Raw genomic sequence first — 26057 nt, forward strand, 5'->3', positions numbered from 1 at the left:
AACTCATTTCACACTGAAAATAGTAAAATTTTCTAACAAAGTTGAACGAACGAAACTCATTTGATTTTCCATCTCGCTACACGCAATTCTTAGGAATTAAAACATTAATTTTATAATTATTTAGCAGTTGATTAGAACTTACCAAAAATACAAGATAGATTCCATTCATTTGGCGCGCGATTTTCGATAGCGAGAGTTTATACATTTGCCGCGATCGGAATTACAAACAAATAACACGATATTGCGTTACACACAGGAAACCCAAGCGCATCGGGGTTTATCAATCTTTCCTACCGATTTTCCTTCTTTGTTTTTTAAGGAAACTCCTATTATTTTGAAATTTGCAATTATATTAGTTTGGGTTTAATTTTTTGGGGGATTTACTTTTTATGTCCAATTTTTTTTTCACGTCCTTGGTCCTTGATTGTCAAGGGGGACTGGACTGGGGACACCTGTTTTCAAACAATCCTCGTCTCGTTTCACAATACCAGGCATTTATTTCAAAGTAAACAATCGTGTTCTTCGTTATTTGAATAAATATTTCATATTATTGAGTCCTCTCAACAGCGAATGGCTGTATGTAGCTATTCAGCTTATGTCAAAGGCCCTTGTGGCTCTAGTCAGGACAGAAAAGAAGATGTGCTATGCGTAACTCTCGAAAACTGTAAAAGACCCATCAAAGGACATTTGAAGTTTCTCAATGCTAGAGATTCAGCTTTGGCAACTGAATCACAGTTACTTCTGGCAAGGGCAGGTAGGACGACTGGATGTTTGTGAATATTAGCCTCATGAATTTCTATAGATGGTTATGTACTCGCATCAATCGATGGGGAAACGGTCAAAGCTGGATCCGTTAGACGTAAGAATTATGTGGTTTGTCGTTACCCTGAAACAAATCACACTTAGTTCAAACGTTATTTAAATTGTCAGGCATATTTGAAAATCCATCCGATAAGCTGATGCTTACAGTGTGTCCGCGTCACCGAGAGCAGCAGAAAGGGGGATCCGCGATTGCTCCCTCGATTCGCACGGGTATAACCCAACCCAGGGGATAGGGCGTCGGCATCGGGTATTATCCGCGTCGCGCTAAATAATTTCTGCTTTTGTGTCTAAGAAGTGTCGCAAACGGAGGATAAGATATTCCTTACATATAGATGGACACCATCAAAAGCATTAGAAATAAGACTGTGCGCAAACTGCGAACTAAAGTCTTAGATAGGCTGGACGCCGACTTCTCCTTCACGACATTTATGGAAGGAAATACAGATGAAACTATGGATGAAAAGAGAGCCGAAAGAATAATAAATTTAATGCCAGAAGGCGATTACCGTTTACAATTGACGTTTATAAAGTTCTTAGACGGCGAATGGACAATAGAAAAGGGTCGTAATCCTATTCGGGCGTCGGGCAAGCAAAGTTTGTTCGTTCTGAACAAGAATACCAGGCCTGGAGCATTGGTAGGCATTGATATGATGTTTTACGAAGTTGCCTATCCAGTCACCGTAGTTATCTATGGCGCATACAAGATTAAAGAACCAGACGTCAAAAAGCTCAAGCCAATGCGACATCCTTGTAACTACGTTGGTAAGCTGGTAAGAGAATTCTTCGAAGATTCTTCCCGTGGTGGCAAGCTCACATTGAAAAGGAGAGAAGCCATCAGAAAGTGGGAAAACTCCACCTACAAAGCTGAAGCTACCATAGAAAACATCAAGAAGTTAGAAACTGCCTTAGAAAGGCGCATACATGTGAAAGATATCACAGACGGGTTCATTTATTCCGGGACGCATAAGTACGGAGGCAGAGGCGCTCCCATAGTTATTTACCAACACAACGTACATGCTTGGAGGAAACTTAGATTCCCAAAGAAGAAAGAAATGAAGGTCTATGAATCCTCCCCTCTGGTAGACGTGGTGCATGAGAACTCCATTTGGCTGATGGATTCAGAAGGAAGTCAATTTATGACGCAAGACGGCACATTATATCGCCCAGAAATAGAACAGCAACGCATCCAAAGTGCCTGCGATACTTTGGGCGAAGACTTCTCAGATGAAGTCCTTAGCAGCCGCAGTTTGGACTTCATGGCCGCGAAAAAGAGAAATGGTTGGAGACCCACCCCAAAAGAATTCAAAGACATAGTCAAAGCCTGCGTAGAACATGGTCATGGCGGTCTTTGGAATATGGAGTACGAAGAGGAAGAATACGTGTCGCTGGATATGAAGCATTGTTACCCAGCGTCTTTCAAAGGTCTTGGAGATTGTAAGGAATATTACGACCGCTACGGACACCCAGATTCACAGTTCTTTCGTGTTTCGTTAGACGGTCACTACGACGCGCCAGCTACGGGATTCGTGAGACTTACCACATGGAAGCTAAAAGAAGGCCTGCATCCGATAATCTACGCTTGGTACGGTAAACATTTACAGGAGAAAGAATGGATACCCGTACCGCTGTTAAAGTTCTTTGAAGAGCGTAAGCTACTCAAATACACCGTGCATGAAGCCCTACTCTGCCATAGCGCCCTTACAAAATGGCTGCCAGAACACAACCCAACCGCAAGAATCGTCATAGGAAAGTTCACGCAGGGTGCCAAAGAAGGTGAAAAACATATGCAGCGGCGTTTGATAACAGACGGAGGCGAACTAAGTTTCCTTGTCAAACGAGCGCATGAGCAAGGTACGATAGTGTCTACGGAAAAGAGGGACTACTTCGTAGAAAACAGGGGCATACCTAAATGGAATGCTTTGTGTTACTATCAGGACCATCGACCACAGTATTACCATCTGCGTGCCAGCATGCTTGCTTACGCGCATATCAATCTGCTAACGATGCTCCTACGTTTTGACAAAGACGACATACCCCGCGTAGCTACGGATTCTTTGTACATCAAGCCCGCAGTCTTGGAGCAAATGCAAGAATACTACACAGAAGACGAGTTGGCGGAAAGTGCACAATGGCGCGTCAAAGATGAAGAAATAAAAGCCTGGAGAGAACGCGTAGAATATCACGGAGAACACACCCGTGGTTCCGTAACCCCCACTGCGGACCCTTTGCCTTCAATTAGGGACCCAATCTCTTACCAACGCTTCTCTTACCTCTATGGTACCGGCGGCAGTGGTAAGACTACGCGCGTGTTAGAACTCTTTCCGGCCTTAAAAGTGCTAACGCCAACGCATCGTTTGGAAAGAGAACTCTGCGAAATGGGTTACGACGCGCAGACCTACCACAGCTTCTTCCGTTGGAATGGAAAAAAATGGGTACCAGAGGCCATCCATGACATACCTCCGGTGATACTTTGGGATGAGATTTGCACCGTGCCTTTGGAAATCCTGCAGGAGTTCGTAGAGTTCCTTCGCGGGAAATGTGAAGTAATATTCGCCGGAGATCCCTGCCAGCCTCCTCCAATATCCGGATAAATGCCCCACGAAAGGCTAAAGGGGTTCGTAGACTACTCTGAAGAAATCAACACAGATTACCGCAGTAAGGATCAAGTAAGATACCTGAAAGCGGAATTAAGGGGCCTTAGTGACGCCGACCAATGCAAAACACTGCGCAAACGCGTACGAGCGAAGACATACGAGGACTTCCTTTACACATGGCATCTAAAGGATCTGGTGCTGAGCAGCAAACGCGCAGCACAGTCTCGCATACAAAAGGATTTGCTAAATATACACCGAGAGCGCTTCCCTACGCATCCCGTACCTGTTTGCTACAAACCCCACGACACCCGCATGCAAAAAAGAGACGTCTGGGTACCTGGTACCGACATCCAACTGCAGAACGCAGTAACGCATGACAAAGCCTGGGTACCCATAGAAAAGGTGGAAAGAATTACCTCCCATCCAGACTGGCGCTTGGGTTATTGCATGACAGTCCATAGTGCGCAGGGGCTTACCATAAAAGAAACGCTGTGGATCATAGACCAGTGGCTGTGTTGGAGCAACCTTATCTACACCGCCGTAAGCAGGGTGGAGTACGCCAAACAACTAAAAAGAGCCTGTGGTCCGCAACTGTGCTACGATAAGACGCCAGAGAACGTAGCTAAGGAGAACATTGCCAAAAAACTCCTTCGCTACAAAAAACACGACGAAGAAAAGAGTACGGATCCCCGCTATGCGGGGGTCAAATTCGACCTATGCGTGGACGACCTCTATAAGAAAGGGGCGCGGTGTGCCAAATGTAACATACCGCTACTATCGAGGTTTGACCCAAATGACGATCAGCAATTCTCCGTGGATCGTATAAATAATAAACGCGGGCATTGCAGAGACAACGTAAGGCTGACATGCCTAGAGTGCAATCGGGCGCGTGGAGCAGCACTACTCTGAGTCTTTGGAGACTATGAGCAGCTCTTCATTGACGAATCCACGACTTGGGCCATCTAGGTAATACAACACGGGTTGCCCTTCCTTGGTGACGGACTTTGAAATCTCATACGTTTCCAGAGACCAGTTAGGATCCGTGGCTCTCTTACTACCACCTTCGAGTTCCCCCGGCTGATAGAGGTATCTGACCACTATGTCGCGTGGGAGCATTTTTTCCTTCAGTCCGACCGCCCTTGAACTTCTGACGTAGGACTTGTGTTGCACGTGTTTCTTTTTTATGGCATCCCTGGGTTCCATGCCCGTAGCCCTGGCCTCCTCGTTGTTCAAAGCCACGATGACCTGGGGGAGCCTCTGAGTCCATTCCCTGTTGCGTTTGGATGGATCTTCCAGCTCTTTCCAATACTGGTACCCAAAGAGACGCTCGGCCAGGGTCTTATTGAATCTTTCGACGATGCTCTGGCTCCTGTGGTACTCATCTTTGGCTCTCCTAATCTTGGTGCTGTGGTCTTTCAGGGTCTTGGTAACCACGCCCATGAACTCTGTCCCCGCATCCACTTGCAGCAGCTTGGGCCATTTCAAAACGCGCTTATAAATCCTACTTAGGGCTTCTGCGACTTCCCCAGAATCCTTGCTGGTTATGGGTTCGGTGTCATTGTATCTACTCGCGATATCGATTACGGTCAAAGCGTATTTATAGGTCTTTCTTCTCACCTTGTCGTGCGGTAAGAAAAGCAAATCCGCCTGATGAACTTCGTTGGGGGTATTTACGGTAAAGCCGGGCCTGGGAATGTACTTGGGCACGGGAAGATAAACCTGCCAGAGGGTTTGTTTTCTTAACCAGTTCTTTGCCGTTTCTTCTGATACCCTGGCAGCGGCTGCAAGTTTCTTGATAGCCGACGCTCCTCTCCAATAGCCTTAAGGTCCATAGTAAATCCTCTTGAGCTTGTTCTCAGTTCGACCCATTATATGAGTTCCAAGACGAGATTGATTTGACGGCCGTTAAAGTCTACGGATTCTCCATCCACTTTGATAGAAATGTGAATACTTTCTACTAGGTCATTAGACAGATCATAGCGTAAGGAGATGGGTGTGTATTCTACGAGGTCAAATGGATTACCTTTGGGTGGGAACTTGGACATCAATTGAGATGGCTTGCCATTTGAAACAGAGCGAACCAAGTCGCAATAGACTTCATAGCCTGCAGGTACTTTCCAAGAATATGTAAGCTTATTATCGACGGACTTCGTACCTATGAGGTCGTTAATAGCTTGGTTAATAGAGGTTTGAGAAGGTGTCTGCAAACCCCATTCGTGTGGTAGGCCTGTCTTTAGGGTAATGCTATGCTTAGCTAACTCCTTTGCCAGCGTCAAAGGCGTGTAGTGGGAATTTGGTATTGCGTTTGCCGTCCCAGAAACGGTAACGCTACCACCTATTAAATTGTACCAAGAATTATAAAAAGAGCAGCTGACCAGCCGTACTTTAGAGGCCTTAATGGGAGGATTTAAGTAAGTGGTGAAGTCATTCTTGTCGCCGTTTAAAAAGACTATCATATATTACAGATAAGACAAGGCTAAGCCGCCTGCTAAGCCTGCTACGCCTACGAAAGCCAGCTCGTTAGTTTTTTGTCTTTTCGAAGGCTGGTAGTAATTTTTGAACTGAGGTCTTTGTGACAATGAAGGATGTGTCTGCGCATAGAGTTTTAAGGCATAGTCAGTGTTTTCGAAGTTCTTATCCGCCTGCATTTTATCTGCGTAATTCTTTTCTAACCAATCCCTGTAGGCTTGTCTTTTCTTATTCCAAGCCGCCACGTCCCTTTGGTACTTCTCCAGCGCTAAGTCATGCCTTTTTCTTTCCTCTAGGCCATTTTGATCTCCATGAATCACTCTATCCAAATACCTGACACCATAATTAGCTCCAGTGAATGCTAAAGCCGCAAGTACGGCGCCTCCTAACATAGCCATTTATATCTAGGGTCTTACATCGTCGATGGGATATACTTTTCCTTCCGCAGGTAATCGTTTACCATGATAGCCCCGCCAACGAATGCAGTCATCTTGGCAAAGTTAGCGAAGCTCTTACTTGGGTCTTCAGTAAAGTCTTCTTTGAGCACTTTCTTACCTACCCAACCAATACCCGCAACGATGGAAGTAATAATAGCTGCTTCTTCAACAGTTTTCAATAACGCGGTTGACATTATATTACAAAGCGAGAAGGTTATTCCATCACGGGTATTTTGCTTCTAGGCTCCTGCGTCACATGCGGTGCTTTCCACTCCACTTGTTGTGGCTTTGCTGCCTTCCATTGCAAGTAAAGGCTGCCTGCAGCTATGACGACTCCTAATGCGCCAATTATGTAGCCTAAATTGATGGGGGATCCCTCTTCTTTCTCTTCCACCTTTTCTTCCTTTTTTGCTTTGTTCTTCTTATTTATCTCAGCGAGCTTCTTTCCGGCAGCGACTCTGCCCGGAGACTTAGCCTTGGTGATCTTTTGCTCCTCCTGAGGTTGCTCTGCCTTCGATTCAGCTTCACTCATTTATACTAAGGACCTGAAGGACTTGATGACTTGACTAGGTACTTGGGAATGACTTGGCTAGGTACTTGGAGTAACCTGGGTAAGTACTTAAGAAGGACTTGATAAGTCACTTGAGACGACTTGATTAGGTACCTCGGCAAGTGCTTCTCTGTCCTTCTTGAAGTCCTTCCAAGACACCAGTACCTCCTTCAAGTCGACATGCTGAGCTACGTGAAGTGCCGCAGAGGCGACTGCCATTAACTTACCACACTTCAAAGACAGCCACCCACAGGTTATCTTAAGTTCTTGGGCGATGACATAGTCATCTCTTATGTCCTTCTGTAGTTGCTCCACGTTGTCTATGGGCAGTGCAAGTCCGAGAAGCTTGGTGGCAAGTCGGATAGCGGAGTCTGCTACGGCGTCCGTGGTCTTACTTGCAAGGGCAGCCTCATACCTCTTATGGAACTTCTTTACTTCCTCTTCCGACAACTTATTAACCTGCTCATGGGTAAGTTCCTAGCCTATCATTTCCTTGCACTTCCCAGATGACACAAGGATGTTAAGTTGTTCCTTAACGTTACTTTCATCTAACTGTGTGGGGACTTCATCTAAGAGCTGCTCAATCTCCATATACATTAGGAGTTAAAGATTGCAGATCTTTATGGAATACGGAAACCTCAAAGAGAAGATCATCTTGGAATGTTGGTGCGTCTTTAGATGCCGCATGTATTCGTGTAACTGTTCCTTGGATATTTCACCGCCGTAGTTTGAGAGGATGGTTTTCAGGTCAGATCGGCTCGGAGTATAAAATACTACGAGCGATCCTATGTTTTCTCTAAAAGGCTTGGAGACACTGGTAAGCTGCTGCGAGAGCAACCAAACGCTAATGTTGTCGTGTCTGCCGCTAAAGGCGAGTTTAACGAGCTCGGAAGTGCGTCTTTTTACGTCGTCCCCACAGGCAATGTCGTCAAATATAAGGAGTGTCTGCGTATCTTTAGGGAATTGTTTGTGCCAGAACTTAAGATGCTCAGATAACTCGTTAGGGTCTAAGATATCTACGAAGAAGTCGTCATCTTTTACTCCTACGCCCGTCCAGGTGCGGTTATTCACGTAGGTGGGACAAAGCAGCACTATGTAGTCAAATCGGTACCTAAAGGGTCCTAATATCTGCTCCACGACGAACTGGGTCTTTCCGCAGCCGGTAGGCCCTACTATCAAAGCGTTACTAGGCATGTGATCTGGGTTCATATATATGGAGGGTGCCTACACACCAGTGGAAGCAGTCAAAGCAATGGTTAACGTCGTCAAAGAAAAGTCAGACCTGGAGAGGACGGTAGAGATGCAAAGGGAGGAGATAGACCGGTTGAATGGACGCGTAAAGGAGCTTTATGAGGAAATGTGCGGTTTGAAGCGTGCAGAACGGTTTGGCGCGCTGATAACGATGGCAACGTGGGCTAAGGAGTCAGTTGCGGACTTCATAAGGTATCCCATTTAAAGGATAACATATTGTTATTATATATGGAGTGTACGATGTGCAATAAGGAGTTCAAAAGTGTAAGGCGGCTGCAAAACCACATTGATAGTCAGGTGTGCGTCACCAAATGCGTCGACTGTTGTAAGGAGTTTAGTTCTAGGCAGCGTCTGGAATACCACGTGCGACACGGTGTCTGCGGCAGCTCCTGTGACCTTTGTGGTAAGTCTGTCAGGAATTTGGCGGAGCATATGGAAAGGCATGAAGATATCTATCAACTTCGTAAGGATAGGTATGACTTAGAGGACGTAGATTGTTACGAATGCGGTGATATTATGATACGCTGTGAGCATAAAGAAGAGTACGTAAGGAAGTGCTGCGCTGAGGAGATGCGTTTACGTAGCCTGGTGCCGTTCTTTACGTTCAAAGAAGGTGTACCGTGGACTAAGAGGTCTCACTGGGAAGGTATTTGCGACAACTGTGAATGCCCCAGGAATGGTGAACACGTTGTTAAATGTCTTAAGGATTTGAAGGTGAAAGCCTTTCCGTAGACCGTTGTTGTTGTTGTTTGTTACGGGTTGATGATGATGTCGTAATGATGATCAGCGTTGTTGTTGTTGTTTGCTTGTTTTGGTTTTCAATGTCTTAACAAAAACCAAGAACGTTCCTAACAAAAGAACAACAACAACAGACATTGAAATCCTTTAGACCTTACTAACACCCCAACAAAGAACAACAACAACATCCCTTTGAGATATATGATAACCTACGCAGCCGCCTTCCTAGGAGGATTCCTAATAACCCTTTCAATATATGGACTGTATTACATGCGAACCCCCAAGAGACTGCATAAAAAAGTCACCACAGACAACTTCCGTGGTGACTATTGCTACGTCTAACTACAAAGAGGCGAAGGAGTGACTATCCTTTCGATGTCAAACTCCCAGCGACCATTCTGCTTACCGTAAGAACGTAGATGGGTGAATTCCTCGCCTTGTATGACGTACCTAACTCTGTCAGGCGCCCACAGGGAGTACTCTACGCCGTCGTTGTCTTTCAGGACCAACCGCAAGCGGTTGATGTCCTCGAAGACGACGTAATTTTTTATTTCATATGCAATTCCTTCAATAAGGTCTCTCCAATGTATTTGCCTGATCATTATATTCTATGAAATATTTTTAAATGCGTTTGTAAAGTCTGTTCGCTTTTAAAGCGCTTACTGCAGTACCTACAAGGCAATCGAATGCCTTTTGCATACTCAGCAATGCCCCTACAAATGTCGTCGTAATCGTTGCTAACAGACACCTTATAACCGTTTCCTTCATACTTACTCAACATCTTCCTTTGCGCGTCGGATAATATTCCATTTTCCTTGGGCGTCTTCAATTCCAAGCAGAAGCCATTGTATTTCTTATGGGCGTCGAGAATCATTAAATCCGGTTGACCTTTCTGATATCCTTTCTGCCAACATTTAATCCTCTTATCTGAAGTATCCTGCAGTTCACCAAGCCCGGCAACTATCAGCATACTAGGATAGTATTTCCTTACGTAATCTACGACTTTTTTATGTAGGTCAAATTCATTTTCTATCTTGAACACCAACTTGTTAGGGCTATTAAAGCGTCTTTCTAATTCGTAATTACCAGTCTTTCTTAATGCCGGCAAGACTTCACCAAGCACCCATTTCCTAAACTCCTTGGCTGCAGACTTCTCAGATCCAAATATCAATTCGTAAAGACCCATTTCCGTCACATAGACGGTATGTGGCTGCTCATTAAGGGTGTAACCCCGAATTACACCCTTTAAGTCCCATAAAGTCACCTTGTTTTCCTCTGAAACATGGTCGCTGACAGCCTTTCAGGAGTTAACGTATTCTAAGGCAGTAGCTTACGTTTTCGCTTTGAAGTACAGCTTGTCGCCATGCGCTATGCATTGCAGTTTAATGTCATTGCTTTCAAAGACTCGTAACATGGTATATCAAAAAGATATTCTATCTTTTTTCTCCTTAAGGATGAATCAATACGCAACGCTCTTCAATTGGTTACCTTCTACGCTTAGCTGCGCGTCAGACACAACGAAGATATATCCATTTATCTTGTCACTGTCGCCCGCGGAGGAATTCTTTGTGCGCCTGATCTCCAAAGTAATACCGTCCTGGGTGTTAACCAGCCGCAGACCCTGACCGTGCATGTCCTCGTCGTTAATGGTGCGCATGTCAATCCATAACGCATATTTATCCTTAAAGAATTCCTCGGGAGTCACCTGGTTACCAAACTTGCGCATTGCTTCCCTGTATATGTCTGCAGGCTTTATTCCCTGGGAGTAGACCTTGTTAGGTACTCCGTTAATACTTACTCTGACGTTAGTAATGTTGGGGTTGTAAAAGGCTTCAGAGTCGCGCTTACCAGCATCATAGGGTTTAGCAAACAGCAACATCAACCCCGTGAGACTTCTTCGGGGGATGTTAACGCTTTCATTGATTATCTCATCCGTCTTGTCCAGGAAGGTAAATGGCTTGTACATTGTCACGTGGTCGTAAAGGAATGCCTTTCCGGAGCTGTATTCCATGCCGGCGCTGCGGGCCAACTCTTCGCTGTATATTGTTTCGTACTGCAGTTCTAAATTGGTTATTTTGTAGGGGTCCACGGTGCCGCTAATTGCGGTGGCCATTCTCCCTAGCATGTTCACAGTGTCTGCCAGGGTTACTTCGAACTCTAGTTCGTTTAACTGCTGGGGGTAGTAGACGCCGTGCGTGGTGATCACTTCGAAGTCCAATGGTATGACATACTTGCTACCATAGGCAGTCTTTACCCTCGTCGCATCTGCTACTGCGGTTGCTCCGCTGGAGTCCGTAGGCGCTGGGTTGGTATCGCTGCGAAGCTTACGAAGGATAACGCTTCCGATTCCCTGCTCTACCTTCTGTGCGCGGTCAAAGGCCGTTAACCACAGGTCTTTGTACGTGGCGTACAGATCATATCTGCTAAGATCCAAGAGGGACTCACCGGCAAACTTCACACGCATTTTGGAGACTAGGTTCCCGCCTACGTTATTCACCGTATATCACTTGTCCTTGGTATCTGGCTGTATTGCTAAGTCAAATCTTAGCGCTAACGTGCCAGGAACCAAGACTAGGTTATCCGTTAGTCTAGGCACGCCTACACGCAGGGTTTCTCCTGGGTTTGCACTGCTAGGTGTAATGGTGACCCTATGAAAGGTTCTTTCTGCCTTCAACCCTCCTACTTGCTTAGGTAATTTGTTGGGATTTAACTTTGAGCTTATCATATATAATGGAAGAAATGGATTTCGACCCCCTTGCCAAGGAAGGCCAAATCGACATTAACGACGAAGAATACGAGTTATTAATGCCTAAAGATGACGCAAGCGGACAGGGCTTTTTTGATAATCTAAGACGTAAGTATGGTGCTAGAGCCCGCGATGCTTTGCATTCTTTTAAACGAAAGTGGCGTAATAGGAATCCTGGAAAATCATTGCCAGAATACTTACGAATGGAAGACTTAGGTCCAAGAGATCGACCACCAGTACGTGATATTGTCGTAAATATCCCAAAGGTTAAAACGACGTCGCTCATGGATCGGTTATTACGTGCACCCGCCCCAGAACCACCCACTTCAAAATGAATATTAGATCTTAAGGAGCAAATGGAAGCCGAGTTAGAGGCTGAGAAGACGCCTGACGATTTCGATAGAATCAAGGAAGAATTCCCAAACTGGGATGCGAGAAAAGTTCAAGTCATGTATGATACTGACAACGAATGTGGTCGCGAAGTCGTCATAGCCAGGCTAGCAAGAGTCGACGCAAGACCATATGTGATTAGGGATATCAATGGTAACTACTACGCAAATAAGAACATCCCTAAGACCCTTAAGGAAGCATTAGGAGAACCTAACTTGCGAAATCAGCTAGAAGAAAGCGCAGCAGACACCACGAAAGTACTAAAAGCATTTAGCTCCTACGTAGATGAAGTCACTCAAGAACGGCAGCGCGCAGAGGAACAGCTGCAAAGCAATGAAGCGTTGGAAGAAGCTGAAAAGTTAAGGTCATACATTGAGAAATACGAGGAGAAGGAAAACGAATTGAGGTCAGCATTAGAGGAAATCGAAATGCTAAAGCAGGATATGGATGAGAAAGACAATGAGTACATGAAACAATTAAGGATTACGATCGATTCCCATGAGAGGGAAGGTGACGACTATAAGGATAGGATTGGTAAATTGCTTCGTGAAAGGGATAAAGCCAGAGGAAACTTTGACCGCGCAGTGTCAGACATAGGAGACAGAGACGCTGAACTTAGGAGCGTAGGAATATTATTAGAGTCCTCGATAATGCGGGAACGGCAGCTTAACACGGAAATCAACGTCAAGGAAGAACCAGTACGACAATTATCACAGGCCGTCGAAGACTTGGAGGGGCAGGTAGAGCGGCAGCAAGAAATAGTCGCAGATCAAACTCGTCCTGAGGAAGAAAGGGAAGCGGCTCAAAGGGAATTAGAGTCACTTCAGGAAAGGCTTGGGGAATTACAGGCGCAAAGAGAAGGCTTGGAAAGGGAGTTGGGTCTGACTACTAAGGAAAAAATGAAAAGACTGCTGACGAAATATGGTATGCCGCTGGTATTCGCAGTCGCTATTTCCGGTGTCGTCGGAGCAATCCTCAGCGCTACTAAAGCTACGGGTGCTGCGGTCAAAGGCGTCGGTAAAAGCGTAGCCGATTTGGGGAAAAGAATGGCAGCCGGCATTCCTGGGCTGCTTGGCAGCGTGTTGGCTTTCGCTTTAAGAGCCGGTGGTGAAGTGTTAAAGTTCCTAGGAAATAACATCTGGATCTTAGTAGTAGCCGTTGGCGTTGTTATCCTGAAGAAATTAAAGGTATAACGGACATGGTACTAAGTGGTTTGTGATGCCAAGTAGCATTTCGCTTACCACTGTAATTTAGCTTAACAGTGCCCTTTAATCCATTGTTAATGTCAAAATCGCTGGGACGAACTTGAAGCTTTGCATATTGACAATTAGCTATCATATGGAAAGTAACTGGCGTAAGATCTTCAGGGGATAACGTATAAGGCTCGCAGGAGAAATGCGCTGGATGCCTTGAGTTTTCTCTTTTTCTGTTTGGAGGTAGGGGACGATCGTTTTCATCTACGAGTCGGAAACCTACGATGCAGGAATTTGCTGTGCTAATGCTAATTGTGCATAGGATCAACCCTAAGCCTCCTACTTGCACCCATAGGCCGGTGTCTTGCCATTCGTCGTCTACGTATTCTTTTTCTGTGGAATAGTAAAGGAACCAATCTTCTTTCACATGCGGGTTCTCCATATATCTCAGGTAAGACTTAATACCGTCATAGTACTAATAGCAGCGTGATTGTAAGGCGCATCTTTTTTATTCACTAAGCCATTTATCGACGCTCTACCGGTGCCATCTACGCGTATTTGCAGCTTTACTTTCCTTTTACAATTGTCGATCATGTGAAAAGTACATACGGTGAGGTTCTCCCAACTCGTAGGACAGGGTTCTATGGAAAAATGCGCTGGGTATCTCCTGTCTACCTTATTACGCACGGGAGATAAGACACCACGGTCATCCAGTAATCTAAAGCCTATGTTAGCACCATCTCTACCACTGATGCTAACGCTGCATAGGATTAACTTCATACCGGAGTAGTTAAGGTCTACGGACATGAAATCCTGCCAAGAATCCTGGTCGTACTGTTGTTCACCCGTATGAGTTACATAGACGTAGTCTAACCCTATCGCATGAGGGTTGTTTATTAGCATGGTAGGCGCCGTGGGTAAACTTAGCACCGTCAAAGTACTCAAAGTTTTATGGTTGTATTCTTTATCTCTCCGATCGTAAATGCTATTTATTACAGCCAAGCCTGTATCGTCCACACGCATTTGCAATTTTACCTTTCCATGACAATCCGCTATCATTTGAAAAGTCCACGTCGTAAGATTCTCGTAGCTACCGGGGTTTGGTTCTACGGAAAAATGTACGGGTTCTCTGTGGTTTGTCTTCGCGGACATAGGATACAGCACGCCGTTGTCATCCAAAAATCTGAAGCCTACGTTAGCGTGGCTGTCCGTACCCATGGAAATGCTACATAGAATCAGCTTCCTTCCTGAGTAATTCAAACTCACAGACATCCCTTCTACGTCAACCCAACGATTCCTGTCGTATCTCCTTTCAGCTTTATAAGCAACGTAGGCGTAATCCATCATATATTCATAAAGGTAACGCTTTCTACTCCCATGTGGCCGACCTTATCTATCCTAACGTAATCCTTACCTTTAAACCTCATCCTAACGTAATACTGACCTGACCACCCTTCAATGAATTCATCTTGTAGCATTCGTATCAATATGGTTCCATTAAACGCCCGATACGAAACGATTACCTCAACGTGGTTGTATTTAGAACTATCTATTTCCTTAATCGTATCCTGGTTAGAACCACGTGTGATTCTTCCATTCTCATAAATAAATTGCATTATAGTGGTTGACAAACTAATTCCAGCATCAGCACGAGTTATCGATCCAGCTGGTCATCGTGGTCCTTGGTCTCCCGTGTCGCCTTTAGGTCCTTCATTAGCTACGTAAGGGTTACTCACATCCATATATAGTACCCAACACCAACTGCTGCGGCTGCTAAGCCGAATTTCAAAGCGTCGTGGTCATTTTCCTCAGGTATCGTAGGCAAGATCGTTTTCCTTGGAGTCTTTTTTACGAATTTCTCTAAGTGGTCGTTTTTAGGCTTCTCTACGAAGTGAGGAATTCCTCGCGTGGTAGCAGAGTTCACATCGTTCTTACCAATCTTCATGTCTTTAGTTGCTCTCTGCAGTTTGTTATTGTAACCGACGACAGACTGGGTATTTATCACCAAATCACTGGGTAATAACCAACAGCCTGGTGACAAAGCGTAATCCAGTCTAACTTTTGAATGTTGCACTGCTGACTGGTATCTTTGCACCGATTTGGATATTTCATTCTCAATCACTGCACTTTCAAAGAGCACCATGAATACCTGTTGCGTTTCTTGCGACGCACCGTGGGCATCTACGATGGGGCTGCGAGTGTTAACCTGCGCTCCTAAGACGCAGTAGACAAAGGTTTCGATGCTTCGATTAATCCTCGCTAGATTCTTCAGACCCAACCCTTTCGCGGCAAAGAAAGGCGCCCAAGGATACTTTTCTTTACTTTCTTTGAAGTAGATTAGATTTCCTTTTGTACCACTGCCTCCTAGGTCGGAGAATTCATAGGAGCTAGGATACCCCATGCCAGGCGTTTCTATGCTGGCACCAACGTAGGATGCATAAGTATAGGTCTCTCCTAAACCATTTGCTGCACCTTCTTTGTTGCGAAAGTCGGGGTCCTGAAGATGGAATTCATTCTTCAGACGTTCCCAGGCGACTTTATCGTAATGGTTATCTTTTGCATTAAAGACCTCATCACCCGGTAAAGGCACGCCTAACTCCTTTAGGATTCTGCGCATGGTAAACGCTACGTGAAATCGCAAGAAAGGAATATGGAACATATCCACAGCAATTCCACATCCCTTAGTAGCAGCCCAGACTGCAAAGTTCAATTGCTGCGGCCAATACCGCATGCTGGGCCCTGATAGCCATTCGCGGGCTTCTTTACCTGAATTATGCTTTATAGCCGTCTCTTTGAAAATGTCTCTGACTCTTACCTTAAATGTTGTAGGCCCCACAGGAATCTCCAAAGAGGTAACCATCGTAGCAAAGTCACCTGCATCTTTATTGTCGTAAAGTGGGTAATTCTCCGTCGTTGACAATAAATTCTTTGGGAAGTTTGACTCCTTTTCTACCGCCTTCCTAGACACGGCCGGTAAAGCCTTACGTTCGACTGGTAAAGCCTTAGGCGGTGCCCAGTAACTCCTTTCATTCGATTGAATGTCGTTTCCAAAAGCGTCGTACATTAGTATATAATGGATGTTATACCAACGGCACCTAAGTTGTACCCAGATATTCCTAATTATCATGCTACGCTACCCATCGAAAATGACGTTGAAAACTTCCGCTTGAATAAAGCAAATTTAATCCTAGCTTACCTAGATGGTCAGACAAAACACTACGAGAATGTCAGAAAAAAATACGCACGCGCTAGGAGCACTTTGTATAAAATAGCCATAACTACAGGATCTTTGTCCGTAGCTTTGACGGGTTCTGGTGTTGCTACTTCACTCGCTGGACCGGGAATAATCGTTGGAGTCCCCTTAGCGGGCGTTGGGGCATTTTGTGGAATTATCTCAGCTGTTGCTACAGGTATTATGAAGCAGTTGTCTACTAAAATATCTAAGCATGACACCACCATAGCCCTCGCCAGAGCGAAGTCTAATGCGATCACTGACTTAGTTTCCAAAGCTCTCGTCGACTGTAAAATAGACGATGTTGAATTCTCTTTGATTCTCGCGGAGGAAAAGAAGTATGAGGAATTAAAGTCAGGCAACAAAAAAACCATCGTGAAAGATCTGTCCGAGGAATCTCGCAAGAAGATCTATCAGGAAGCCAAAGAAGAGCTCCAAAAAAAGCTCGCTCAGTAAGCATCTGCTTTGAGAAAAGCGAAACAGGATTCTATTTGCATATTGAACGTCAGTCTGGAAAATATGCAAATTAATTTCTCGCCGAGGTTGTTTACATTTCAAACTTACTTCGGCTTTTTGTCGCGTGCTCGGGTTTTGGTCGTGTGCTCGGAAAACGCTGGTTGTTATGAGGAAAAGGAATGTTGGCGTTGCTATGTGACGTCAACGCCTCGGAATCCATCCCAAGAGGGAGTGTTTGGGGTCTATTTTGTAAAATATTTCGTAAATTACGTCAGGGTAATAAGGAATATCCTTATCCAGACGACAAAACATCCACTCGGCTCTTTGCATATCAGGCACTTCCGGAATAGACTTACCAGTAATCTCAGACAAAAGATAGGGAATGTCTTTGTAATATTTCCCTAGCTTTAATTTTTTCAGCGTTTTCCTTAAGCTTTGCGGGGTTGGTTCTTCCAAATGATCTACTATTTCTTCTTTTACCTTGTCGTCTAAATATACCGGTCGAAGACCTTGGATGTGACTCATCCAGTCTCTAAAGTACTTTATTCTCTTATATGGCGTTTTCTTACGACCACCGTTAGAGTAATATTGTTCCCTGGTAGCACAAGGCAAGGCGTTTCTGATATTCTTACCACATTCGTAACACTGTGCCGACGTATCTTCTTCTATTTGCATCTTTTTACCACAGCAAACTAACTTTTTCAAAGGTTCTGGTACAAACTTGGGTTTTAAACACTTCACGCAGACGTCAAAGACAAATTCTTTACATTCGTGCATATATCTATGGAACATTTTAGACACAAAAGCAGAAATTATTTAGCGCGACGCGAATAATACCCGATGCCGACGCCCTATCCCCTGGGCTGGGTTGTACCCGTGTGAATCGAGGGAGCAATCGCGGATCCCCCTTACTGCTGCTCCGAGACCAACATGGAATAAGGTGGCGCTGCTTTAAAAAAACTTGCTCAATGCCAGTGAGTTGGGCCCAACACAAACTAAATCAGTACAGAGGCGATCGTGGTCTTACGAACCAACAGTCAAAGGGACTTTATCAATTAACAAATAACTTGACTCCAGTTGGGACACGTGAGTATTTTTTTATAATTTTGTATCTGCCAATAAAGGTAGTTTTGATAATAATGTTATGACATATCTTGCCATCACAGATCAAAATGAACAAAGACAAATAGAGAATCTACTACTCAATGGATACATTTTTTATTACCTTGGTTCTGCATTCATCGCCCAGTTCCACTCCCAGCTACCCCTTTTACTCAACACACAAACCCCGGATTGGGTACTCCGCCAGAATTTTGGTAGGGGTGTTCCGCTGGGATTCTGAAAGGGGTACCCTGTTTATGACATAAAAACTCAAATTTGTAGACCCTGTTTATGAAAAAACATATAATTTATTGCACTGAGTTCCTGTTTCAATTGTCATGTCATCTCGCGATCGCGTATGGTTTCTTTTTGTTTGTTTTTGTTTACTACCATAATGACCAGTTTCGGTCAATAGGAAAGTAGAAACCCTGAATATGACAGGAAAACCAAGAAGAACTTGGAACTTGAGTGAAATTGCATATTCTGTTTATGACAAGAAGCTCGAAAAACCATACCCTGTTCAGCGGATCATCCCCGTATAGTCCATATATGGAAGTAACACTCTTACACTGCGGAACCATATGTCCCTACTGTTGGTAATTACGTATGTAAGCCTACACAACTGAGTCAGAAATGTTTTGTTTTCTAGCAATCTGCAAACAATGTCGAATGCAATTAAAGTCTGAAGATGATTTACTGCAATATCGATCCCTACCCGAGAATGAAGAAGATCCGGTCATTCAAACTTCAGATGATTAACAAAACGTTGAAGAGCCTGACATTGGTTCATGTGAATGTGCAACAAAAAACAGTGACGCGGGGAGTGAAGTAAGTAAATAATTTGAGAATCATCGTTCAAGATGATATCGAGTAAATAATGCTAGTGGGGTAACATGATTCAAATTCTTTTGCAGCTATTAGATGATTTGCAATATGCATTAGAGAAGCTGAACTTAGAGGAGGACCCAGCAGTGATCTTTTCAGACTCAACAGAGAGTAGTAATGGCTCCATAGACCTTTCAAAACAGAAACTCCAGAAGTTAAACGAATTTCTACGAGTGTGCAAAGGTAACGCAGAGTGTGGTTCGATTGGACAGCCCAATAAACCATGAGAAAATATGAGCCAGCCTAGCAAGAACGTCTACATCAATAGAGCCACCGAAGCCATTGTTTCTGTATTGGATGTCTTAACTCCGGGTGATGCGAATAATCTTTGGGAAGCTGTGCAATCCTCTCACTCTGTCGATAAAGTTCTTGGCGTTTTACAACCAACCGAGAGACAGTATCTTGAAGCTTTGGCTGAAGCGTACCAAAATGCAGGAAGCTGGGATACCAAACGCATCATTCTTGCAATCATGAGTGACCTGGTGACATTTTGTCAGATTCCAAAGTTTATTCCCGGCCTGACTAAGTATCGTTTTTAGGCAGCAAGAATGCACATTCTGAAGCATGGTCGGGGTACTCCTGTTCTTAAAGAGAAAAGTCCTCGAATTAGAATCGATCCAAACCAGCTTGATCATTTCCTGTCCTTTATAACAAGCAGCCATGTCGTACAGGATCTTCCCTTCGGTCAACGTTACTTGCACTTATCGAATGGTCAGGTTTTAGAGACTCCCAACGTCATACGACTTATGATTCCTCAGAGGATGATAAATCAGTATACCCAGTTCTGTAATGAAAGTAATGTGAAAGTTCAAAGTCCATCTACCATGTACCGAATACTCTCGGTTTGCACTGCCACAGTGCGAAAATCCCTCCAAGGTCTAGATTACCTTTCAGCAGATGGAGCAAAAGGCTTTGATGACTTGACTATCCTTATCAATCAACTTGCTGATTATGGCCAAGACAAAGCCTGGATCAAAAACTGCTAAGGAATGCTAAAAAGAGGAAAGCAGTATATAAAAAAACGACTACAAGGTTCGTAATCATGCATAACAAAACAAAACCGTTTTCAGTACCACAGCGCATTGAAAAAATTAAGATCTTTTTTATCTCTTTATTCAAGCTCATTTATAAATTTAAAAAAACGTTTTCTTGCAAAAGGAGAAAGGGCAAGAACCCAAAACCACACAAAACGAACAAAAGAACGTGAAATATGTGATTTTATTATTAAACGATATGAATTTATTATAGGTTCACATATCAGAGAAATCTCAAGTGAAAGATCAATGTACTGTTTACGCACTCAACGACCCAAATGAAAAGAAGTTGTGTTCATCATGTAGCGATCACCAACATGACCTTAGTTGCTCTTCTTGTGAGGAACTAAAAACTGTCCTTTCTTCAATCAAGAACGCAGTGGCAAACGTTTCGCAGCGTCTAGGAAACGAAAAGGGCGATGATATGATGTTTTCTTGTCAACAGGCAATACAGGCTAATAGATACTTGGAAATCCCACCAACTTCGATCATTGAGACAAGACAAATCACGAATCGACATGATAAATGAATTAGATGAGAGTACAGTGTTGATCACCCAAGACTGGGCGATGAAATTTCTTCCCCAGAAGTATCCAGAAACTCAGACCGATTGGTTCGGAAAGAGAGGGATTAGTTGGCACATATCTGTAGTGGTCAGAAGAACAGCAGCAGGACAGCTCCAGCACCAAGCATTTGTACACATTGCAAAAAACTGTAGCCAAGACAGCGACGACGTGGTGTCTATCATGGAACACACCCAGAGGCAACTCAAAAGTGAGCATCCTGAAATCACTGGTGCTGTGTACAAGCAAGACAACGCGGGGTGTTATCACAGTGCAGCTATAATAACTGCCTGTCACTTCATGCAGAAAGAGACCGGAATTAGAGTTAAGCGTATTGATTTTAGCGATCCTCAAGGAGGGAAAGGCTCTTGTGATCGTAAGGCCGCAACGATCAAAGCACACGTTCGTCGTTACATTAACGAAGGACACGATGTTTGCAATGCAGAAGCCTTAAAGGAAGCCATTCTCTCCCATGGTCGTGTGCGTGGTGTTAGAGTTGCTGTGATGGACGCTGCTGGCTTACAAACAATCCAGGGAATTAAACTAGTTGAGATTAATTCCTTTTAATAATTTCAAGTACAGCAAAGATAAGCTTACGATGTGGAAAGCCTATGTCATTGGTAAAGGGAAATCTCTTGACTGGGCTACACAACAAGGTAATTAATAAATTTTTATTTAAGCACTCCTTATTTATTGCTTTCAATATTGCGATCATTATATATGTTTTCGTTTTTGTTTTTTCCCACAACGAAAATGATAAACTGGTAGTGAAAAGGGGAGAAAAAAAAAATTACGAAAAAAAGAATGTAAGAAAAAACAAGAACATGAAGAGAGAGAGAGAGAGAATTAATAAATAAGAACTAATTAATATATCTTTTTTCTTCTTCTTTTTTTGTTAGATCTTCGAAGCCCTTCCTTTGCAAAGTTTATCGAATCTTTTTCAGAAGGGGATTTTGTTGAAATCATTCAACGACCGGAGAGTGTGGAGGCCCAAGAAAGTAGAGATAACGAAAAAGATAAAGTGGAAGACGACGTGGAAGACAGTGAAGGATCAACCGCAAAACTTTTCGCCTGCCCTAAAGATGGCTGCGTTAAAGAGTACAAGAGATATAGTTCTCTTGAAAACCACATCCAATATGGTGAATGTAAGCGTGTTCAAGAGAGAGAGAGCTTAATGGATAAGGCCAAGATTATTTACCGAGAAAAATTACTTTATGGTGCTGATAGTGCCCCAGATATGTCCAGCTCGATGCTCTACACCTCACCTGCAGATGACTGTCTACCAATGGGCTGGGCTTTGAAAAGATCTAAGAAGACATTGCGATTCAGTGACCGACAGAAACTTTATCTTAACGACAAGTTTTTAATAGGACAGGCAACTGGCCACAAGATTGACGCAGGGACTGTATCGCGCGACATGAGATATGCTAAAGACAGCAATGACAACAGGCTGTTCACGATTGATGAGTTCTTAACACCACAGCAAATACAATCGTATTTCAGTAGAACAGCTGCAAAGCTGAAGGGCGTACCAGTAGATACCTTAGCTACTGATGCAGCGGAAGAGCAATTCGCTGCAGCTACAGAGGAAGAAGGCTATCAATCGACGCGAGAGGTCATCCAGCAAGTCATCCAGCAATGTGGGCTTCTACATCCCATTACATACGAGACCTACAATCTTTGTCGGCTTAACAAGTCTAATGGGCTTAAACAATTAAGTATTAACATGCTTGCTAGCATTTGTGAGTATTTTGATATAGATACGGATAACATCACCAGTCGTCGAAAGGCCCCTTATATCGATCTTTTAAGGACAACTTTACAGTCATGTTCTTGTGTACTGGGATCCGTTTGATTGATTCATGGTCAGAATTATAAAGAAAATCAGTATACAGCCAAGACCGCTATTATTATTTTATAGATCTTGCGCTTGGGTTTCCTGTGTGTAACGCAATATCGTGCTATTTGTTTGTAGTTCCGATCGCGGCAAATGTATAAACTCTCGCTATCGAAAATCGCGCGCCAAATGAATGGAATCTATCTTGTATTTTTGGTAAGTTCTAATTAACTGCTAAATAAATATAAAATTAATGTTTAAATTCCTAAGAATTGCGTGTAGCGAGATGGAAAATCAAATGAGTTTCGTTCGTTCAACTTTGTTAGAAAATTTTACTATTTTCAGTGTGAAATGAGTTGCTCCAGTTTAAAATATAATTTTTAATTTCTCACAAAATGCAACTGAAATGTGTTAAAGGTTATAAGAAATAATTTGGCTAGTCCGTTTTGATGATCTAAGTCATTCTACGGGCAAAGGGATTTTTTCACTACGCTGAAGACGCGAGTTTGCGTGACATAACAATACCGTAGCGCGTGGATGTTTGAGATTATGAGCCTTTGAATTTTCGACTCTCTGAATCCTGTTTTCAACTGGCCCCAAAATTTTATCTTACATTTCGAAAGAAGACATGCCCTTCGTTGTTTCAGAAGTCTTTTTTTGTATTGGATCGACATACCAGTGGAGATAAGCAGCAGTAAGGGGGACCCGCGGCCACCCCCCGGAATTACATGGGTATTACCCGCCCTCACGTACGTGCGTTCGCCGTGGGTATTACCCGTAAGGTCCCTATGTGTCTGTTCGCATTACTGAGTTAAAATATTTGTGTCGCAAACGAAGGTTAAAATATTTCCTAGATATAGATGGACGCCATCAAAAGCATTCAAAACAAAACTGTACGCAAGCTGCGAACCCAGGTATTAGATCGTTTGGACGCCGACTTCGCCTTCACGATATTCACAGAAGGAGACACAGAAGAAGTCATGGACGAAGAAAGAGCCGAAAAGATAATAAACCTGATGCCTGAAGGTAATTACCGTTTACAGTTAACGTTTATAAAGTATTACGACGGTGAATGGATGATAGAAAGAGGTCGTAACCCTATCCGGGCGTCTGGTAAGCAGAGCTTGTTCGTCCTAAACAAGAATACCAGGCCCGGAGCGCTGGTAGGCATCGACATGTTGTTCTACGAAGTTGCTTACCCTGTTACAGTAGTAATCTACGGTGCGTATGAGATTAAGGAGCCAGACGTTAGGAAACTCAAACCAATGCGACATCCCGGCAACTGCGTAGGAAAGTTAGTCAGGGAATTCTTTGAAGATTCCTCCCGGGGCGGTAAGCTTACCCCAAAGAGAAGAGAAGCCATCAGGAAATGGGAAGATGCTACTAAGAGGGCCGGAGCTACAATAGAAAACATCAAGAAATTAGAAATTGCCTTAGAAAGGCGCATACACGTAAAGGATATCACGGATGGGTACATTTATCCTGGGACGCATAAGTACGGCGGTAGGGGTGCTCCTATTGTCATTTATCAACACAATGCGCATGCTTGGAGAGAACTAAGATTTCCTAAAAAGAAAGAGACAAAGGTCTACGAGAGTTCTCCATTGGTGGAGTTAATCCATGAGAATTCTATTTGGTTAATGGATCCGGAAGGAAGTCAGTTTATGACCCAAGATGGTACTCTATATCGCCCAGAAATAGAACATCAACGCATTCAAAGTGCCTGCGACACTTTAGGAGAAGATTTCTCAGATGAAGTATTAAGTAGTCGTAGTTTGGACTTCTTAGCCGCAAAAAAAAAGGAATGGGTGGAAACCAACCCCAAAGGAATTCAAAGAAATATCTAAAGCCTGCGTAGAACATGGACATGGCGGCTTATGGAACATGGAATACGACGAGGAAGAATAGGTATCCTTAGATATGAAACATTGTTACCCTGCGTCGTTCAAAGGCCTAGGAGATTGAAAGGAATATTACGACCGCTACGGACACCCAGACTCTCAGTTCTTTCGTGTTTCGTTAGACGGCCACTACGACGCGCCGGCTACAGGATTTGTTAGACTGACCTCTTGGAAGTTAGCAAAGGGCTTACACCCCATAATTTACGCTTGGTATGGTAAGCATCTGCAGGAGAAAGAATGGATACCCGTACCCTTGCTAAAGTTCTTTGAAGAGCGCCAATTGCTAAAATACACCGCGCATGAAGCCATACTTTGCCACAGTAGCTTCACGAAGTGGTTACCGGAGCACAACCCAACCGCAAGAATCGTCATAGGAAAGTTCACGCAAGGTTCTAAGGAGGGTGAGAAACATATGCAAAGACGCCTAATAACGGACGAAGGCAAACTAAGCTTCCTTATCAAGCGCGCCCATGAACAAGGAACAATGGTGTCTGTGGAGAAATGGGACTATTTAGTAGAAGATCGACTACATAAATGGAATGCTTTGTGTTACTACCAGGACCATCGACCACAGTATTACCATCTGCGTGCCAGTATGCTCGCATATGCGCATATCAATCTCTTAGCAATACTCCTACGGTTTGACAAAGAGGACGTTCCGCGCGTAGCTACGGATTCCTTGTACGTGAAACCGCACGTCTTAGAGAAGATGAAAGAATTCTACACAGAAGACGAGTTAGCGGAAAGTGGACAATGGCGCGTCAAAGACGAAGAAATAAAAGCTTGGAGGGAACGCGTAGAATATCACGGAGAACACACCCGTGGTTCCGTAACCCCCACTGCGGACCCCCTACCTTCAGTTGCGGACCCAATCTCTTACCAACGCTTCTCCTACCTCTACGGTACGGGCGGCAGCGGTAAAACGACGCGTGTGTTAGAACTCTTTCCTAAGATAAAGGTGCTTACTCCAACGCACCGCTTGGAAAGAGAACTCCGTGAGATGGGATACGACGCACAAACCTACCACAGCTTCTTTCGCTGGAATGGTCAAAAGTGGGTACCGGAAGCTATCCACGACATACCTCCGGTGATACTTTGGGATGAGATTTGCACCGTTCCTTTGGAAATCCTCAAAGGATTCGTAGAATTCCTAAGAGGGAAATGTCAAGTTATATTCGCCGGAGATCCCTGCCAGCCTCCTCCAATAGCCGGAGAGATGCCCCACGAATGGCTAAAAGATTTCGTAGACCATGCGGAGGAAATTAACACAGATTACCGCAGCAAAGATCAAGTAAGAAACCTGAAAGCGGAATTAAGGGGGCTCAGTGACGCCGAGCATTGCAAGGCACTGCGCAAACGCGTACGAGCGAAGAAATACGAGGACTTTCTATACGCCTGGCATCCTAAAGATCTGGTGCTAAGTACCAAGCGCGCAGCACAGTCTCGCATACAGAAAGACTTACTCAAAATACACCAAGAGCGCTTCCCTACGCATCCCGTGCCCGTTTGTTATAAACCCCACGACACCCGCATGAAGCGCCGCGACGTCTGCGTACCCGGCACGGACATCCAACTGCAGAACGCAGTAACGTACGATAAAGCCTGGGTACCCATAGAAAAGGTGGAAAAAATAACCTCCCATCCGGACTGGCGCTTGGGCTATTGCATGACAGTCCACAGCGCGCAAGGGCTTACCATAAAAGAAACCTTATGGATCATAGACCAGCGGCTGTGTTGGAGCAACCTTATCTACACCGCCGTAAGTCGTGTAGAATATGCCAAACAGCTGAAAAGAGCCTGGGGTCCACAACTGCGTTACAACCGCACCCCCGAAGACGTAGCCAAAGAGAACATTGCT

At 44.2% G+C, this 26057-nt stretch overlaps 1 pseudogene; it reads left to right on the forward strand.

Moving 5' to 3' along the window:
• Positions 1–18868: 18868 nt before the first annotated feature.
• Positions 18869–22316, forward strand: LOC148909524 (uncharacterized; annotated as a pseudogene).
• Positions 22317–26057: the final 3741 nt, after the last annotated feature.

The sequence above is a fragment of the Actinia tenebrosa genome, unplaced genomic scaffold, assembly GCF_029948245.1.
Source record: "Actinia tenebrosa isolate PJP-AT-01 unplaced genomic scaffold, QUT_ActTen_1.0 PGA_scaffold2__45_contigs__length_23673736, whole genome shotgun sequence".
In the NCBI taxonomy this organism is placed as follows: domain Eukaryota; kingdom Metazoa; phylum Cnidaria; class Anthozoa; order Actiniaria; family Actiniidae; genus Actinia; species Actinia tenebrosa.